This window comes from Ursus arctos, unplaced genomic scaffold, assembly GCF_023065955.2.
Source record: "Ursus arctos isolate Adak ecotype North America unplaced genomic scaffold, UrsArc2.0 scaffold_3, whole genome shotgun sequence".
Taxonomy (NCBI): domain Eukaryota; kingdom Metazoa; phylum Chordata; class Mammalia; order Carnivora; family Ursidae; genus Ursus; species Ursus arctos.
In genome coordinates, this window is record NW_026622985.1 from 46,906,499 (window position 1) to 46,928,314 (window position 21,816).

Genomic DNA, 21,816 nt, shown 5'->3' on the forward strand with positions numbered 1-21,816 from the left:
AGGAAGAAGCAGGCTCATAGCGGAGGAGCCTGATGTGGGGCTCGATCCCATAACGCCGGGATCACGCCCTGAGCCAAAGGCAGACGCTTAACCGCTGTGCCAACCAGGCACCCCTAGAGTCATTTTTCTAAACAACTATTATTTTGTCTCTTCTGAGCTTGACACTCTGTGTTGATTCCACACCACTATACTCAGAAATTCAAATTTCTTAGCATATATTCATAAGACTTTTCAGGATTAAGCCTCTATTTACAATTCAGTCTCACCTCTTACCATTACCTCGCCCCTCTTCAGAACTCTCTTTGTCCAGACTCCCAACAAACACAGTTAGCTCTAGACAATAAAAAATGCAGATCTCCCAGTGAACTCCACCACTTCCTCCTCTACACTGTTTTCTCTGGCAGGAACACCCTGACCTTTTACCCATTCCTTAGTTATAGCCTTATTCACTCTCATTCATGTGTTGGAGAGCATCCCCTCCAGTGGGCCTTCCCTACCCTAGACCACCTCCCATCCAGATGGCATTAGGCTACTCTGTATGATTTCATAATATCTTGTGTTTACCCCCATAGGGCACACACCCCACACTATGAAATATCTCTTTTTTATCAGGCTGTCTCTGGCAGTCAAGGACAAATTCTCCCCCATTATATCCTCAGTACCTTACATATAGTGGGCACTTAAGAAGTAGTCTAGTAATGAATAAATGGATGGATGAGATTTTGTCATCAACATGGCTTATTATAGTGAGGATTAAGTAATTACTTTCAGATGTAATTTACTTGTATAGAAAAAAGAATCATAGCAATCTGTGACTACTGATTGGAAATTTTACATTCAATATCAGTAAATCACTATCTTTGGAGTAAGAATACATAATCACAGTTCTTTGCTCAAAACTACCTTCTTCAAATTGATTAAATAGTTCCAACACATCTTTTAAACAAATACCTTTAAAAACATATCAGAAACATGCCCATGATTACCAAATAAACATTGATATTTCTCTCATTTAACCAGCTTCCCTCTATAGACCTTTAATAAGCAATAAGAGAAAAAACTATGGTTAGGAGAAATAGAGTCAAAAGCTCTTTTTAGGTCTCCTTTGAGAGCATGACTATTTGACAAATATTACCTAAGAACATCTTTGAAATAACTACTACAGTTTTTTCTTAAATTTTAAATGTACGTTGTGTCCCTCTCCAAGGGCAAAATATTTGGGAGTCGTTCACAGAAACTATATCTAATATGTTCACCTTACTGTTAACTGTATTTTGAGTATTTTAAAGAATAAATGCCTTTGAAGGTATAAATAATTGTGTTATTTTTTCCAGTTTTATTGAGCTATAACTGACATGTAACATTGTATTAGTTTCAGGTGTACAATATAATGATTTATGTATAAGAAATGATTACCACAAGTTTAGTTAACATCTAGCACTAAAACATTAATGGAATCAATTATTACTTTTAATTAATAACCCATTAATAACTTAATCAATTGTTAAAATAATTGCCTTATTTTAAATGTAACTACTTCAGGGGAGATAATATACTGTTGCCCCAATTCTTAAGTCACACTAATTTCGCTCTCTTTGTGGTTGTGATGGTCATTGTTAACAAGTCTGAGATCTCTGGGCCTGTCTAGCTGACAGGGTACACAGAAGAGAAACAACAAAGAGCCCCAAGAAAAAGAAAAATGAAAATCATAATGAAACAAAAAACATCTGACTGTAAAGATGGAAAGATAAAGTCTTTCTGAGTAGACTTGTCAATCAGTTAAAGAAGTAGTTTTAGGTACGATGGAAATCACCTACCACCACCACCATGCCATAATAATTTTTCCTTCCTTCCTGACTAGAGTTCTTATTTACCTTGGCTAGGAGAAGTCTATGAAGTGGAGGGCCTTCAGCCCTACTGTGAGATTTCCTCTTGGAAAAAACTGGTCATGTGAAGGGAATGGAGTTTCTCTCCATTCTCCACAGATGGAGAGAAGCCCTGGAGAGTCAATGGATCTGAGGAATCAATAGCAGCAGACCGGGGAGGGTGCAGAGAAAGGTGAGGCTGACCCAGAGAGAGGAGGCCAGCTGTAGTGCTGAGAGCAATGAGGACCACAGGCAGAGGCATGCTGAGTGCAGCGTAGACCAGTGCTAAGGAACTAGACTAACCTCTTTGCCCACACCCCTCCCATGCACACACGCCAGACCCCTGGGGAGAGGGGTCCAGAAGAAAGCCGAGACTTCCTCCTAATCAAGGACATACAGCCCAGACACTGAGGTACTGGGTATTGCTCTACAGTTGTCTCACTATTTAGGAGCACATCATTCACCCTACAGGAGGCAGGGCCCCTCTCCTCCTGTGATTCTGTTTTAACCCACCTTTCTTTCTCACCTGTGCCCTGACTCCCTCACTCCCTCCTTCCAGTGGGTACTCTTTGGGCAACTAACTCCATTTTCTGATTGTCCTGAAGCAAATTCCTATTTGCTGTCCAAGGTGAAAACACATCTGACTTTCAGTCAAAACTATGACTCCTTATGGTTTTGAGTTTACAAGTTATGTGATAATGAATAAAAAGAAAAATATTTATCTGATCACTAAGGATAATTTTTATATGAGATAAACAATGACTATTTTTGTTAGAAATTATATTCATAGTTCTTACTAAATTTAAATATAAGAAGTATTATTAGCTTATCTAATATAGCATAAATAACACATAGGCAATGATATAGAGAACAGAAATATATTAATCACATTGAAATAATTATTAACCTCATTTCTTTGTTAAAAGTAACTAAACAAGTGTTAAAAACAAGACAACAGTCCCAAAATAGAGTCACTTATGCTAAGACACTTACTGTGAAACTGAGGCTTAATTAAAGTTTCAACCCTCCCAGAAAGGGAGTCTTAAATCAATCAGAAATCTCCTAATCAGCTTTAGTTAGGCAATCTCCCTGAGATACCTCTGCCATCCCCTATAAAGAAAGTAACCTTGCAACAGTAAATCTGCTTTCCTATATAGCTTTCAGAAACTCTACTTGAGGAAGTAATATTTTAGGAAGTGTTTGAGTAGAGAATGCTTTCAACTGGAAGACCTAAGAAGGACGAAGAAAAAAAATTGTTCTCAGAACAGATGAAACATGAGAAAAGTATCTGAAGCTGGAATTGGAATTACCAGGCAAAAAAAAAAAAAAAAAAACAAAACACCATAAATACATTTACCTAAGGCAAGTAGACTTTGAAGGAGAATAGGCATAAGGAGTTGTGTTGGTTAAAACACTCCAAAACCCTTTACATCTTCAGTAGGCTATTTCCATTCCTTTTAGGTTTAACATAGCATTGAAAAAATGGAATGCAAGGAGACATTTGAATTCATTTAACTATCATGAAATGATGTTTGTAGTGCTTCTAAAATAAAGACAAGTTTTATAGTATATAAAAGACAGAAAACAAACTCCACAAATAGAAGCATGAAATCCATTTGGAATGGTTAAACCAACTAGAATGTGTGGGTATGTGTATTTGTAACTTGAAATATACTCAATCATTTTGTCAAGTACATATTCTTTTTTTTTTTTTTTTTTTGAGTTGGCTATTTGGAGAGGATGTAATCCATATGTTTTTCATTCGTTTACACTTGTATTAAAATGGGGTTCAAATTATATATTCATGCACCATGAGCCAGTTATTTCTGTTGAAAATGGATCTTTTCTTGATTTTTAAAAAAATTTTACACTAAATTATAGTCCAAAGTTGTCAATTCACATCATAATCTCCTAGTCTAGAATACAGATATTCTTTTGACATATGAGAAGATGTTCTAAGTTTTACAACCATCTGGCACAATTAAAGGTCAAGTTCTTGTCTTTTCTGTCACTATTAATGACCACTATTTGCCATGACAAAATAATCATATAATAACAATAATTTCTATTTGGCTCCCTATTTCAAGGAAGGTTCAGTACCTTTCATTATATCTACTTTAGGGGACTCCAGATTTAGAAGTTCTTTTATACCTCACTTAGTTTTTATAAAGTAAATTTTGCTTTCATCAAATACAGGGAGCATTATCATAGGCCCTAAAAAATCCGAACAAATATAAAACAAAACAACATACAGCAAAAACACAAAATTTTACTTTTCATGAGGATAAGATTCCACTTTACATACAATAGTATCCCTTGGTTTCCAGATCAGCTTCTCTTGCCCATTAACTTATTTATTTCCATTTGTGATGATTTATGTCATTTTCCCCCCTCAATGGACATCTTCATTGCTGCTTTTTGTGGGGAAAAAGGCAAAGAGAAAAAAAGGAGAAGAAAGATCACATCGAAGCACTGGAAGCCAGATGTCACAGCCTTTGCTCTCACCAGGCAGAGCTCCCAGAGACACAGTGGCACATTGTCTGAGATGAGAGCAGAGATGCAAGAGGCTCCTATAACCCTAAGAAGGGGAGCTTCTGCTAGGGCTGGTTCTGTGGTAGCTTTTTAATTCATCCTCCACCATACCAAATGCCACTTGTGGCAGTAGCCCACTGGTGTTGACACTTATTTTTGTATGCCATAGTTCAAAAGACCACACTATGAAATAGCTCTAGAATGTGCCTCGTAACATGTATAACAATAAGGACAATTACATCCCCCCCCCTTTTTTTTTTTTTTGTGAGAACATTTAAGTTCTACTCTCTGAGCAAATTTCAATTATACAATACAGTGTTATCAACTATAGACAGCATGTTACACATTAAATCTTCAGACCTTACTCATCCTACAACTAAAAGTTTATAGCCTTTTACCAATCTCTTTCTCTTTCCCCCACCTCCTAGTCCTGGCACACTTTTCTATTCTCTGAGTTCAACTTTTTTTTCTTTTCTTTTCTTTTGTTTTGTTTTGTTTTGTTTTGTTTTGTTTTTTAGGATTCCATATGTAAGTGACACCATGAGTATTTGTTTTCTCTGTCTGGCTTATTTCACTTAACATAATGCCCTCCAGGTTCATTCACGTTATTGCAAATGACAGGATTTCCTTCTTTTTTAGGCTGAACGATATTCCATTGTATAGATATACCACATTCTCTCAATCCATTCATTTATCAGCACTTAGCCTGTTTCCGTATGTTGAGTATTGCCCGTAATGCTTTTATGAATATGGAAATACAGCTATATCTTCAAGATAATGATTTCATTTCCTCTGGATATACACCCAAAAGTGGGATTTTTGTATCATATGATAGTTCTATTTTTAATTTCCCACGGAACTTCCATACTGTTTTCCATGGTGGCTTACATTCCCTCCAACAGTGCACAGGGTTCTCTTTTCTTCACATCCTCCCAGTGTTTGTTCTCTCTTGTGTTTTTCAGACTAGCCATCCTAACAGGTATGAGAGGATAGCTCGCTATGGTTTTGATTTGCATTTCTCTGATGATAAGTGATGTTCAGCACATTTTCTTGTACCTATCAGCTATCTCAATATATTCTTTGGCAAAATGTCTATTTAGGTCCTTTGCCCATTTTTTAATTGTGGTGGGGGGGGCTGTTTCTTTTGCTATCGAAATATATGAGTTCCTTGTATGTTTTGGATATTCACTCCCTATTCAGTACGTATTTGCAAATATTTTTTCCCATTTCATATGTTGCCTTTTCATTGAGCTGATGTTTTCCTATGCTGTGCAGAAGGCTTTTAGTTTGTTGTAGGTCCACTTATTTTTGTTTATTCTGAGATGCAATATTGCAGAGGGCTCAAGACATATTCTTGGTCCTTAGAAGAGAAAACATATTCTGTTTGTACTCTACAGTTCAGTGAGTTTAATAAAGGTTATCATTTTCTGAGCTGTTTTATAAGCCAAGAATAAGCCCGCTGCTTTCTGCTTTCTTCTTGACTGTATATTCAATCAGGAGAATATGATGACACAAAACTGAACTTTCCTGAACCATGTGCCAAAAGTATAACATCCTATTAATAAGAATAATATAAAGAAATAATCAGGTGTTATAGACTGCTGTATCCCCTCAAAGATATACTTAAGTCCTAACCCCTGGTGCCTGTGAATGAGATCTTATTTGGAAATAGAGTCTTTGTAAATGTAATGAAGTTCAGATGAGAACATGCTAAATTTGGGTGGGCTCCAGTACAATATGACTGGTGTCTTTATAAGAGGAGGAAAATAGGTCACAAATATAGAAACGGAGACACAGAGGGGAGATGACCATGTGAAAACAGAAACAGATTATAATTACACTGCCACAACCCAAAGAATGCCTAGGGCTCCCAGAGCTGCAAGAGGCAAGAATGGATCCTTCTCTAGAGGCTTTGGAGGGACCATGACCCTCCCAACACCTTGATTTTGGACTTCCAGCCTCTAAAACTACAAGAGAACAAATTTCCATTGTTTAAGCCACCCAGTGAGTGACACTTCGTGGCACTCCAAGCAATTGGAGATAGAAGTCTTTCAACCCTCTAGGGGAGTTCTGGTGGTGTATCACAGCGTACCACAGTGTCCACTTCAGTGCATGGTATTTGTAGTCATACAAATAAATCTACGTTTTAGAAGAACATGGTTTCTGATGAGCTAAAATTTACATGTATTATACAGAAGATATCTCATTAGGAGTGAAGATATGTCTACCCAAACTCAATGTTGCAAAGAACCCTCCTCCTCCAGGAATATTCTTCCAGGAAAGGCCATCCCCCAAGGTAGCTATTTGTTATATCCTTCACCAGAAGGACTGGCCTAATCTGTAGCCCACTGAATCTGAAGATCCTGTGCTTGTGGATTTGGGGTTAGTGCTTTTTAGGCATGCTTTTATAATATGAGCACTGAGGTAATTACTTAGATTAAATAAAAAGTAGCTTTGGGTTTGGCTACTTGAGGGCAGGGGTCATTTTAGATGGATCTTCATACCCCAAAGGTCTGGGACAGTATCTGCCAGACAGTGGGTACCAAAATTGATTGATGAAGTAATAAGTAAACATTAGGTATGTATAAATGTTTGGTTATACATAAAAAGATATGCTTTAAGTAAAAACTGAGTACAAGTATTAATGCTTTACCTTTTTGAAAACATTATAGTTTACAAGGATATTCATACACATTATATAACTTAATTTTCAATACAACTCTATCGGGGCGCCTGGGTGGCACAGTCGTTAAGCATCAGCCTTCGGCTCAGGGCGTGATCCCGGCATTCTGGGATCGAGCCCCACATCAGGTTCCTCTGCTGGAAGTCTGCCTCTTCCTCTCCCACTCCCCCTGCCTATGTTCCCTCTCTCGCTGGCTGTCTCTCTGTCAAATAAATAAATAAAATCTTTAAAAAAAAATACAACTCTATCAAACAGATATTATTCTCTCTGTTTTTTGGACAGGAAATGAAGGCTCAGGGACATGCCCAAGATCACAGAGCTACTGAGTGGTGTAAAAATGGTATGAGTGATTCATAGTCCAAATCTTGGTGTCAAATTATATTCTTTGTCCCCTATACCATAATTGCCTTTGGGGAAACTCCTGTACAGGTCTTGAGACTACAGACTTCACTGTAAATTGTTGCATGCCTAGGAACTACTCACCTCAACTGTTTCTATCACAGTTTGTTCCCTTTTAGTGGGGTTAGAAAGTATCTGATAGGGGTGCCTGGCTGGCTCAGTTAGTTAGAGCATGTGACTCTTGATCTTGGGGTTATGAGTTTTAGCCCCATGTTGGGTGTAGAGATTACTTAAAAACTAAAATAGAATAAACTTGGGTGAGGCTGACTTTTAAAAAAAACCTGAAACCCTCTTCTCATTTGAACAGTATGAGAGTACATGTGTTAATGCTTAACTTATACCAGCAACTGTCAAAAAGAACAGTCCTTGTTTAAATCCAAGGAATTAGTTTTATAATTATACAACTAAAATTTTGGCCAGATGTAGTCTCAAATGAATTATGTTAATTAACCCCCTTCTTTCTGTCTTCTAGAGATTATAGAAATTTTATGCTAATTTTATCTACACTGTATTTTAATATTCTAGACATTCTTAGCTAAAATACTAACTATCTTGATTAAATATTTTATTGAAAGCCATCATTTATCATAACCTGATATATAAAGCACACAGTACTAGACTGGATTCTTTAACTGTCCAGAAACTCTCTGCATGAAGGAGCAGTTAATGAACTCTGCCTCCACCAGCACATCATTCAAAATGATTGCCATGGAGTCAGGAACCATGTGACTGTCTTTTGGACCCAAGCTTGGTGAATCCCAGCCCTATTCTAGAAATCTGAGATTTGGATTTGAGAGTCAGAGAGACTGCAGGGACCATTAAAGCTGAATCACATAACGGCAATGTTCCAGGATTGGATCCCCAGTGACCAAGAGTTAGCCTGATATGAAAATAGTGGTAAGGGATTCTGAAAGACCAGCCAGATATAAATCAATCAAGAACTAATCATGAAAGCATAAGCCTGATCAAAATAGAATTTAACCGCCTCCTTACAGATGAAATCATGAACCATTTAGACATTTTATAATCACATCCAAGCTCCACCACACCAGTATAGAAGACAAAAAAGCAAGTTACATGTAACGCTACTAAATTGTACATTTATAAATGGTTAAGATAGTAAATTTTATGTTTTTTACCCACCCCCAGAGTCACGCAGAAATTAACTTGCTAGTTAAGAATGTAGTATGTATCCAATTGAGATTCTCTGTTTTTAATTGATGAGAACTTAGTTAACTTTCTAGGCCATGGCAAACAGATGAGGCACTTAATGTGTCCCTGAATAATGGTAACATTTAGTGTTGAAGACATTCAGAGACATTAGCAGCGTGCGCTGGTAAATGTTTAACAGTCAGCTCTAAACAGCACAACGTAACTGATCTGTAGAACTGGTCAGTTTCCACAGTATAATTGCTTCCGTGACCATTTCAAACCACCAAGGTGACTTCAGTAAACACAGAGCTGGGGAGAAATGGACACAATCTGTTCTTGCGAGCACCAGCACGCCAAGGCAGGGGGCAAGGCAGAACAGAAACACCCCCAAATGTGTCTTGTGTCTTCATTTCATTTGTTTCAAGTTCAAAATGTAGTGATGTAGGAACAGGTAAAGGGAACAAATATTTATGAAGTGGCTATTGTGTACCAGACCCAATTTAAACTACTTCGTTTTAAAATGTTATATACACCACTACGTTGTACACTTAAGAGGGTGACTTTCTGGTATGCGAACTACATTACAATCTTTAAAAATGTTGGGTACAAAACTTTATAGATTTGGCTAAATCTCCGGATAGATTTGTTTTGTCTTATGAAAGAATCCTTTTAAATTCTTTCAGATGAAACATTGCACAGGCAATGAAAAGTCAATATCTTTATCAAATCAAGCTATTGTTATCTGAATACTTCTCTAAATAGAATACTGTACCAGCTTACAGGGTTTACCTTCAGAGAACGGTGGACAAATGGGTAAGTTGGAAGTTTCTATTGGCAGCCTAGTGTGAAAGTATGGTCTCTGTACTTGTCAGCTCTTCTGTCTCTCACCAAAAACTGATGTTGGTATTTATAAATTATTAGTCCCAGCAAGACTGATGGTAGGAAAAAAAAAAAAGAGTGATGGTAGACAACTGTGCCAATTATGGATCAATAATTCTGATGGTGTTATTCAACATGAGAGCTTCCATTTCTATCTGCAGGCCAATTTTAATGTATTCAATGCTTCTTTTAGAGAATTAATATCCTCGTCACTAATTACCTAAATTAGAACACCAAAATCATAGAATCCTAGAATGGGGAGTACTTACAGATTTCTTGTGATTTACTCCTTTTACAAAGGGAAGAATCTAGTCATACCACTGTTCTTTTCAAAAGAGAAGTCAGTTTACTGGTTCCTAGAGGAGTAACTTCCGTCTCACTGTGCTGCCTCGTGGTGCTAAAATTCCAAATGTCTATGTTTTACACAATTCCCACCCTAATGTCTAGTTGTAGAACCAGCAGCTACCCTCCATGGAATTACCTCTAGTTTACCAATTTTTAGTACATCCAGATATTTGTAACAGTAAGAAAAAATGCCTGAACTACACTAGATTCTTTCAACCTACCATGAATGAAACTTATAAGGAATCTAGTGTCTCCAGTTTCACCTGTTTGATTTTATATTATATATTATAATATTTATAATATATTCATTATATTATTTTATATTATATATTATGATTTAATTCTATTATTTATATTACATGTAATATATTATATTTATAATATAATATTTATGATATACATATAGATATGGATATAGATATATATCCATATCTATATCTATATAGTAAATGCATTTCCCCAATCAGTTCTTTGCAAAAGAAAACTGGTTCTGCCTTTAACAGAACTGTAATTGGCAATAAGTTATAACAAAGCCAACACTGATGCACACTGGTGTCAGGAAAAGGAAAACTTGCAGATTCCAAACACACCATCACCAGTAGGGCTACTAACAATCATAGCTAAAGTTAATGGAGCACTGTATGATGTGCCTTAAATGAGTTATAACTTAATTCACACAATTTCAAAAGTAGGAGCTATTATCAATCCAGTTTCTTGCTGAGGAAAGGGGCCAAGAAGCAACCGAGTTAACTTGCCTAAGGTTACTACTCAGTGTCTCAGGTGAGATCTCAAGAGCCTTCAGCAGGTAACCAGGCTACTGCCCTCTATCAGAGATGTCTAATGGGCCTCTCCCAAACTTTTACAGCCTCTTGAATTGCTCACTCCTTCCTGCAGGCAGAGGACATGCTCTGGACTAAGCAGGTAAGACAGACGCGGCAGGAGAGCACAGACTCCTACTTTCTCTTTCTTCCTCTCCAGTGATGGCATTAATGTCCATTTGCACCACTTGTGAACTGTGAGATCATTCACTGAAATGACAATTTTAAGGCTCACTGTTTAAAAACCTGCCTCTCTCTACCTTGTACTGGACAGTTAGTTGGTATTAAATATTTTTAAGAGCTTGCTTAATACATTTTGTAATAAATTTAAAAATGTTAAAAACTAAGTTAAAAAAACCTGAGTTTTCTACAAATTAGTGAAACTGAGTTATGAATCCTTTCTTGTAATATCTATTGAAATCAGCCTTTTGTGTTAGGCACAGCACTTTTTGTTAGCATAGCATTCACAAGTACAGAAGATATTTATAGTGCAGACTATAAAAAATATTATATTAATGTACTGGAGAGTATTTTTGTTCTGACCATTTTTCTTTCTAGGAAACTGATACGGCCCACCTGTATCCTGCTTTTCACATCGTTCAGGGATGGCAAAGGGTATGTGTCCTCTCTCCATTTCTTTCCTCTTCTCTACCAGAGCCTGATTCTCGATTGCCTAATCTTACTCAAGCCCTGGAAAGAGGCTTTTGAGTCAGTCTGGAAGACAGCCACTTGAATTCTGACCCATGAGCCACTTTGAAAGCTGGGTCATGTTGGTAATTATCCAGTCTTTCCAAGTCTCCACATCTTCAACTATTTAGGAAAATAACAGCACTCATCTCATCTAGAGGCTGTGTGGGTTAAATGAGGAAACAGAGCACAGAGCCTACCAAGTTGCAGGCCCTTCCCTCCATGAACCCTTCCCCTTCTAGGCTGAAAGCTTGGAGCAGAGGCTTCTCCATGACCCTTACTATTTTTAGGTCAAGACCCTTTGGGAATCTGAGGAGGTCTAAGGACCCACCGTGAAGACAAAAGCAGGTCTATCCTCACAAATGCGGCACGTGATTTCATGGGTTTCGAGGACCCCAGAGAAGACCTTCCATGGCTGGCCTGGGGCTTCACAAACCAATGGATAGGAACCCCTAGAACAGTATAGCATCCTGAGTGAGGAACAGTGAACTTCAATGGGGAAAGAAAAACAAACAAACAAGAATAAAGACAGCAGGAAGCAGATGATCAAAGGAGTTTAAAAATAACTAAAAGAAAAGAAATAAATGGAAAAAAGACAAAAAAGGGAAGCTTGGTTTGGGCAGAAAGAATATGTCCATCTGTAGCCACTGTCCACCCCAAACCGATACACTTGTTAGCTGAAGATTTAAGTAATTTGCAGAGTGTTTAAATAGTTAATCATGGCCTTAGAAACATTTGACAACAAAGTGTACACTAATTCAAAATATAATCAAATTGTAGAAGGCAAATGGACCTTCCAGATGTCGAGGATGAATAATTCACATCAGTCCTACCCCAGCCCCTCATCCGGCACATTACACTGATGAGGCTTTGCCTTTGTGCCTGGCTTTAGGATTATGGGACCACGGTTTCTGGAGGCTTCTTTGAACCACAGTGACAAATAAATTAGCTTAATTATTTACTGCTTTACCAACTCAGACGAAATGATTATGTTTAAAAAAAAAAAAAGTGACTCCCAGAAAAGAGCGGACAATCTCAAGCCAAGTGAGGTTCTCCTCTGGTGCTTCTACTACTCACTCTTGCTCTGTGCCAGCCCTGATTCGAGGGCAGATTCTGGCATAGCTGCTATTTTCCTGCTCTTCTCCCTTCCCTAATGTTAGCCCTCCAATGAAAAGAAGAAGCCTTGGGAAACTGGGGGAAGGGGGTCTATTGGCATCTACTGGTAGAGCCCAGGGGTGCTGCTAAATATCGTACAATGCACAGTACAGCCCCCACAACAAGAAATTATCAGGCCCCAGATGCCTAGTGCGAAGGCTGAGAAACCCTAATGTAACCCCAAAGTTAGAATATTGGTCTGAGAGGGCGGTTTCCATCTGTGATTCTCTTTATTCACACCACCGTAGTATTCGTGTGTCTTTTTCCTCAACTACACACTCACTTTCCTTATGGATCCCGAAAACCACTTACGTGGGTTATCTAGTAGGATGGGCAAACAACCTAGAATATTCCCGCTATCTTTACTGAGTCTGGCGCCCAGGAAAAACATGGCTGGAACGAAAGCCAGGAAGGAATCCCAGGTGTACTGCTTAAGGGCCAATTGAGTTTGAAAAGACACTTAACCTCCCCGAACCTAAATCCTTCAGTAGTAAAATGAGAATAAAAGGGTGGATTTTGTAAAAGTGTTCAGAATAAACAATATATATCTGTGTCTGATGCAGTGTTTACTGAAGTAGGTGCTCAATAAATGCCATTATTGATACTTAATAGCAATGGATCCCAAACTATATTGTGCATGATAATTAACCTGGGAAATTATTAAATTCACATTCCCAGGCCCCATCCCCAAAGACTCTGATCTCCTATGGCAGGAATTGTATCTAGAATCTGAAATTTTTAGAAGAGACAAGGTGATTCTGATCTACATGGTCTGTGGCCCATGTGCTGAGAAATGCTGCCACCCAGGAGTTGGCACTGAATGTCCCCAAATATTCTGAGCCAGATCCTCTGATTTTTTTTTTTTAACCTTCAGAGAAAAGGCAAATCTGTGTTATTCCTTCTTGCCTTTCCTCTAGAATTTAAATTCTGGGATAATTAACCTGAAGAGTTTTACTTTCCCCAATCTTTCGCCCACTTCTCTGAAAGCCATCAACTCACGGATGTTTCCAACTCTTATTCTATAAAAGAAAGAAAACATTTGGCCAGATGCAGCTGTAAATAAAAACGTGGAGGAGAGGAAAAGTGACATATGCTGACTTACCCTTGGAGAGCATCATGAAGCCATGGGAAAAAATCTGACTTTAGAGTCAAACAGACTGGAGCTTCATTCTTAGTCCTGCCCTTTGCTTGCCCTCTGAGCCTCAGTATCTTCAGCTGTAAAATAGGAAGGAAAACATGTACGTCTTCCATTAGCAGGTGCTCTCAATTATCTATTCTGCATGGGTTGGTCATTCTGGGATTAGCCCCTCTTCTATGTGGCAGACGATACCTATCCATTCCTCCCTTCTTGCCTTTTTTTAAAAAGATTTTATTTATTTGAGAGAGAAAGAGAGCACAAGCGGGGGGGGGGGGGGGCAGAGGGAGAAGGAGAAGCAGACTCCCTGTTGAGCGGGGAACCTGACCCTGGGCTTGATCCCAGGACCCTGAGATCATGACCTGAGCCAAAGTCAGAAGCTTAACCAACTGAACCACCCAGGGACCACGATGCCCCCAGTTCTTGCTTGCTAGCAGAATCTCATCACTTGGCAGGGGGGCAGCAAATGTACCCAGGTAAAGAGCAGCTTTCCTCACTCTTGCAGTTAGGCTGTGTGACAACACAGTTCTGGTCCGTAAGACTCAAGATGAATTCAGTTGAGGATTTCTAGGAAAGTACTGTTTCCCTTTCTTCCTTTTCCAGCCTCTGCATTTTCCTCCTCTTTTTTCCTCTCCTCGTCTGAATACGCTTTCTACTAACTGGAATGTGTTTGTGAGCCTGGAGGTGGAGGTTTGTGAGCAGAGGTGGACTGCTTGTTTTCATGAACATGAAGGTCTGGGCTAAGGATGAGGGAATAGGAAGCTTGGGTCTTTGATGGGGTCTTTAAAGCAGCTCCACCAGTCTTAGACTGTCCACCTCGAGACTTGATGCTACATGATGAAAACAAACCTCCTATGTGTTAAACTGTTACTAGAGTTTTGCACTATACACATAATTCTCACCCAAACCAGAAGTGCTTCTTCCCAGCCAGTAGATTACTGACAGTAGCAAGATCCAGACTCTCCAGGTTAAACTTCTTGATTCTGTAGCTTCGCTCTTTGTTTGGACCTAACTTGAATCTGCCCTCTGGGATATTCTCCAAATTGTAGCCTCTTGGGTGATCTGACCTACCATTTGTCCTAAAATCTTTGCCCCATTTTCCTTTCTTCATTTTTTTTCCCTGGTCTCATTTACTTTTCTAGTTCTGATAGTTTCTTTGATCAGAATGTTTGTATCTCCTTAACGAAGCTCTTTTGGCCCTCAGGGCTGGGACTAGGACATGCAGTGACGTGCGGAAGTGCAAAATTTTAGGCGGCACTTACAGTTCATGCAAACAAAAGGATCAATATGTTAGAGTAAATACCTCCTTAATACTTGCCTCAGTAGCCCCATTCCCGTGCCCCTTCCCCCAACACTTCTTTAGCCCTGCCCCCACTACCAGCTTCTGGGATTGATCTGACCTTCAATTTTAGTGTTTATCAAACTGCAATTTACAACCACTATCCTTTCCTGAAATCCCTGTAATGGATATGACATTTTCAAAGGTAATATACAACACAATAGAAAAAACTGAAAAGAATCCATTACATAGAAAGCATGTCTTACATAGCAAGTGTTAAGTATCATTACTTGTTTCAGCTATACATATAAATAGGCGTGTCTGTATGTGTAATACTGGGTCATGAGATAAAACGTAATACTTACTGTGGATTGTGGTCCAATAATTTTGGGAAAAAATTTTTTTGTGTTTTGCTCCAGCTTATTATCCTTCTCAATCCAGGTTTCTCACCTTCTACCTACCACACTAGCTATCTACTAAATTTCACCTGCAAATTTAGCTTACATAAGCTTATAGAATATCTAGCATAAATTAGCTACAAGTCTATGTATGTGCTATATAATGATTCCCAAAGTCGAAATGATAGAGTCTATCATTTTGAGGTTTGAGCCAACTTCTCAGGAGTATGTAACGACTTACCCTCATTCTTTATGTTATAAAACATTGTTTACTTTCTTAAGACAGTATTCCTACAGGTGTTCCTTTGAAGGATTTGACTTAATCATTTCTAGGGCTTTGTGATTATAGAGTACCGCCAGGCTATATTCTTGTATTAGGAGCTGGGGAATATCAATCTAGCTTTCCTATTTCTAAAAGAGCCATGCTTCAACTCTTCTAACACTTGAGGTTTTTCAGCACACTTAGAAAACATAAAAAGTATCTGTGATTCTTAGAATGACTCATAGCAACAGCGACCTCTAGTTCTGCTAATGTGTATATCGGTACTCAATCTTCTGCAAGTGTTCATTAGAGTTTATGTGATCTCTTCCACCTGAGAAGTTAAGCGTCACAGAAAGCCAACACAGATTTATGATCTACTGTAATTGCAAATAATGCATGAAACCAACAAAATATGATTATTTAACCTTACAGGCCTTAAGACTACAACCAAAACGAGGAAGAAAAACAAACCATATGTAATTGCAAATGCAGCAAATATACCAAAGAGTTACCCAAATAGCTGATGGAAGGCAAACTACATCATTGTCTTGCTTGCACCATGATGCCTATGTGAGCTAACTTATCACTCTAGCATCTTGGCATACAATAGCCAATCGTGTCCACATGGAGTATAGAGATGAGGAGATACAAAGAATTAAGAGAACGTTTTCTTAATTTGGATTTCAGCCCTTCAGTGCCCTTCAAAGGAACTTGTGTCAGTTCCTAGAAAACAATTGGTTGCTGCCTTGGCACACTGTAGGCTCCCAGTGAATGTGTGTAGAAGCAATGAATGAATGTTTGACCAAGGATATGCAAATGTAGACACATTTTTGATCCTTCACAGAGGCTACTTACAAAACTGTTTGAGTCCACAGAGAAATAAAAAAAAAAAAATTATGAAAGTATCTTTTTCTATTCATTTTGAATCAAATGGGAATTCAGAAGACTCAGGTTCATATATTTCATATTCACTTATATTAATTCATTAAACTGTTATTTGTCACTAATTGCTCTGTAGAGACTCACTACAGTTGAAGTCATTTGAAAAATAAGGCTTTTATCTTTCAAACAAGAACTTTCATTTTGCCAAGAGTGAAACCTGAACCCAAACACAATAAAAATGCACTTTTTAAAATTACATTTCAAATGTCATTCCTTTGCTTGTGTTATTTCTGTTTTCTATATTTGTATGTAAATTGTACTTTATAGAATAAGGCAGAGGTGAGATCAATTTTTCCTTATCCTGTTCATTGTTTCCATTCTTTGCTTCCATGTTAGAGAATTTATGATCAGAGATGTTGCAAAAATCACTACCATTGTGCTGAGTGGCCTGGCATGACTACAAGCTCCAAATTTAATTTCACAAACATTTACTCAGTTAATGCTAAGTGCTTCAAACAGTAATCGGGAACCTATCGTATTCTAGGTGTTTCACGATACAAATTTCTGAGTTGCTTCCTATTGGCCAGGGTTCAAAACATTTAGACACCGTTCCTACCTTCATAAAGTTCATACTAATTAATCTACCACCACACATGACCTTTGAAACAAAGTGGTTAAATCATGCACTACTTCTCCTATGCTTCCAGCTTCCAATCAAATATTAAGTAGGTTGGAAGACATTTCATCTTTAGAAACGTATTCCGTTTGTCTCCAGATTGGATGGTTTGCACTGTCTTCACAATGTTTTTGGGTTGTGATCAAGCAAGCCCTAACAAGAAATGAGTTATTCAGCACCGTCAACATAAAAGGCAAGTGATTCTGTATTTGGTTTCAATGTGTGAAACCTCAAATGTAAATTTTCTAGTTCTCTAAGTTTCAGTTTCCACCTGCATAAATGAGGTTGGACTAGATGATCACTTTGCAAATACAGCTTGTTTGCTCACTGGACATGGATGTATCTACAAAACAAGTTTGCTGGAACCAAATTTTTAAAAAGTCACTGTCCTACATACAACATGTTGTCATGCCTAGAGGCAATAGTTATTCTTTTCTGATCATGAAAGAATTAATGCACTCTGCTTCTTGTCCTCCTCAGGTCATAGCATCTCTGATGACAGGCTATAAGCTGTCAAAAGATTCCCAGGGCTGGCAGGGCTGAGTTAAATGTTCTATGTACATTTTTACATATAATCCTCATAACAAGCCTACAAGGTGGACACTGTTAGGTCCCTTTTCCAGATTCAAAAAATAGCATTCAGAAATAGAATATAATTTGCCCAAAGTCACCAGTAAGAAAGTGACAGAGCTAGAACTGAAACTCCAGTTTATACAACTCTGAAGGAAGGACACCAGTTTACATACATAGGGGCAGAGATGTAATGTGACTTACAAATCACTGGAAACTGAGTTGTCAAAAGAATTGCAGGAATGTTTGTTTCAGTAAGAAAATTGCCAACCCTGCAGGCATAAATTTGCCTCCAAAATATTGCACTGAAACTTTACCATCCTTATGCTGATAGAGAAGGCATCTCTGTTAAGGGCAAGACTAACCAGAATTCGTTAGAAAACAACATACAATATATTGCTCACCAGTTAATAATTTTTCTCCTCAGTAACAAGAATGTTTTAACTAACAAAACAACTGCAGTGTAATGGAAAACTAGCATCTAGACAAGTATTAACCACAGCCTTATGAGAGTTCACCCACCCTGTATTTTCTTTAGTAAAAACGAGAGCACTTCCCATTTCACATGTTCAAATGCCGATACATGAAATAATGGCAAAATCTAGGTCTTATGTGAAGTAGCATGCATACATTGCTTGTTTTTCTGAAATATAGATATTTATTAAATATATACATATATATTTAAAATTAGTGTATTTAGGTAATTGTGTCTCTTTCACTTCATTTAGCTGGTATCCACCAAGAATCTAGAGATATCCAAACACCACCATTAAATTAACACTGAGCAGATTTGAATTTTGTTATGTAATATTTTATAGACAACCTAGGACTTCCACACTATCCTGCTCAGGTAAGCATGGATATTTATTGTGGGGTCAGAGAAATCAATGCAATGTTAATGTTAGTCTAATCCACAATTAATATATTTCAGAGAGTATCAAATGTATTTAATTTTCTTGCAATTGTATTTGTATGGGCTACTGACAGAGACTTACCTAGCCATAAACATTGTATTAGAACATAAGATTTTTTTTAAGTTGAATGCTTTACTTTCCATATTATTGAACTAGTTTTCAAGGGATTTTGTCTTTCAGAAGGATAAAATATTATAAAGGTACATATCACTTTTTTAAATTAAATATATTTTTTTATCTTTTTAAAGTTTTAATTTAAAATCCAGTTAACATACAGTGTAATATCATTTTCAGGTGTACAATATAGTGATTCAACACCTCCATGCATCACCAGGTGCTCATCACTGCAAGCACACTCCTTAATCCCCACCACCTACTTCACCCAGCCCCCCACCCCCCTCTGATAACCATCAGTTTTTTCTCTATAGTTAAAGAGTCTGTTTCTTTTTCTCTCCCTTTTTTTCTCCTTTGTTCTTTTGTTTTGTTTCTTAAATTCCACATGAGTGAAATCATATGGTATTTCTCTTCCTCTGACTGATTTCACTTAGCGTAATACACTCTAGTTCCATCCATGTTGTTGCAAATAGCAAGTTTCATTCTTTTTATAATATTCCATATATATATGTGTATGTGTACACATATATGTATCACATCTTTTTTATCCATTCATTAATTGATGGGCACTTGAGCTGTTTCCATAATTTGGCTATTATAGATAGCTGCTATAAATATCAGGGTGCATGTATCCCTTCAAATTAGTATGTTTATATGCTTTGGGTAAATACCTAGTAGTGTGATTGCTGGATCCTAGGGTAGTTCTATTTTTAACTTTTTGAGGAACCTCCATACTATTTTCCACAGAGGCCGCACCAGTTAGCATTCCCAACAGTGCAAGAGCATTCCTTTTTCTCCACATCCTCGTCAACCCGCTGTTTCTTGTGTTGTTGATTTTAGCCCTTCGGGCAGATGTATCCCATTGTAGTTTTGTTTGTATTTCCCTGATGATAAGTGATGTTGCACATCTTTTCATGTGTCTGTTGGCCATTTGTATGTTTTCTTTGGAAAAATGTCTATTCGTGACTTCTGCCCATTTTTCAATTGGATTATTTGGTTTTCTGGGTTTTAAGTATTGTAAGTTCTTTATATATTTTAACACTAACTCTTTATCAGATATGTCATTTGCAAATATCTTCTCCCATTCCATAGGTTGCCTTTTAGTTTTGTTGATTTTTTCCTTCACTGTGCAGAAGTTCTTTACTTTGTGTAGTCCCAATAGCTCATTTTTGTTTCCCTTGCCTCAGGAGGCATATCTAGAAAGAAGTTGCTATGACTGATGTCAAAGAAGTTACTGCCTATGTTCTTTTCTAGGATTTTTATGGTTTCAGGTCTCACATTTAGATCTTTAATCCATTCTGAATTTATCCTTGTGTATGGTGTAAGAAAGTGGTCCAGTTTCATTCTTTTGCATGTTGCTGTCCAGTTTTCCCAACACCATTTCTTGAGGAGACATTCTTTTTCCCATTGGATATTCTTTCCTGTTTTTTCAAAGACTAGTTGACCATTTAATTGTGGGTTCATTTCTGGGTTTTCTATTCTGTTCTCTTGATCTATGCGTTTAATTTTGTGCCAGTACCATATTGTTTTTATTACTACAGCTTTGTAATGTAACTTGAAGTCCAGAATTGTGAGGCCTCCAGCTTTTTCTTTTTGCAAGGTTGCTTTGGCTATTCAGGATCTTTTGTGGCTCCATACAAATTTTAGGATTGTTTGTTCTAGGTCTGTGAAAAATGCTATTGGTATTTTGATAGGGATTGCACTGAATGTGTAGATTGCTTTGGGTAGTATAGACATTTTAACAATATTTGTTCTTCTAATCCATGAGCATAAAATATCTTTTCTTTGTGTCCTCTTCAATTTCCTTCAATTTCAAATCATTGAAGGTACACATCAATTGTTAATATGAAGTCTAGTTTACCAGAGGGTGGTATTCTATTTGTTGCTACAATTAGGAAAGGGCTGCCCCTACCAGCTATTATAGTAGATGACTGCTGGCAGTGTGCTCAGTCTTTAGGTCATTTTCTCAATGAGCAGTAGAGACATGAGTAGAGATCTGTCAAATTGCTCTCCATTCCTTCCCAAACATTTTGGATCTTACGGCTGGAGGGAGCAGGGCATATATATTTAAGAAGGCATATTGAGGGGTGCCTGGGTGGCTCAGTCAGTTAAGCATCTGCCTTCAGCTCATGTCATGGTCCTGGGATTGAGCCCCATATCAGGCTCTCTGCTCAGCAGGGAGTCTGCTTCTCCTTTTGCCCTTCACCCTGCTCATGCTCTCTCTCTCTCAAATAAATAAATGAAAAATCTTTTTAAAAGAAGGCATATTGGATATTACAGATTTTAAAAAACAAAAAATTCTTACAATGAAATTATAAATTGCAAAAATGGGCAAAAACTTGACTCAGGTCAATATTCACAGATTTTGTGGTTTCAACTGGGGGTGGGGAAGACATAACATTTCTAGAGGCCATTACATTTTTGTTCAGTTTTCATAGCTATGGACAAACATGGATTTAGCAAAAAGAAACAAATTTTTTGAGATACATGGCTTGAGATGATTTTTAAATCAGCCCTAAACATTCTTAGTACTGTGACTTACAGTTTAGGCTTTGCACCTTGACTCCTGAATATACTATTAGAAGCCAACTGCGCTGCTTTTTTTTTTTTCCCCTCTATTTTACCCTCAGAGTTTTGCAGGAATTCTGGGAACACTGGCCAGATGGGAAAATACACTTACTGGAGATTCCTGAGATGATTCTAAAACCCTCCTGAAATAAACAGCAGTACAGCAGTAAATTTTGAAGATAACATCTGCCAGGGAAAATATCTTTGAGATGCCCTGTGAGTAGTAAGTCTCTGTAATATTTGAAAGTGAAAGGAAAATGAGATCTGGAAGCCCAAAAAAAATCACACGTTTTGGTAGCTGCTATACGGTGGTGTGCTGGGCCTGCGTCAACTCAGACCAACTTGCAAGAGTCTGTTTTGAACATCCCTACCCAACAGCTTCAAATCAGTCATGATAGGAGTCGTTATTAGAAATGACAAATGCTACAAATCAACCCCCTCACCCCCACCTCCAAACATGATTGTTACACATTTACTAACATTTATGGAGAAGGCAAGGAGTA

The 21,816-nt window shown here is 37.7% G+C and overlaps 1 long non-coding RNA gene across 1 annotated transcript in view; it reads left to right on the forward strand.

Moving 5' to 3' along the window:
* The window catches only part of LOC123001451 (uncharacterized), a 76,664-nt gene that overhangs the window by 49,430 nt on the left and 5,418 nt on the right, over positions 1 to 21,816 (forward strand). Inside the window, exons 3-5 of the long non-coding RNA XR_006410358.2 lie at positions 10,721 to 10,776; positions 11,232 to 11,288; positions 21,376 to 21,529. This is a non-coding gene — a long non-coding RNA (uncharacterized LOC123001451). The remainder of the gene's footprint in view (positions 1 to 10,720; positions 10,777 to 11,231; positions 11,289 to 21,375; positions 21,530 to 21,816) is intronic.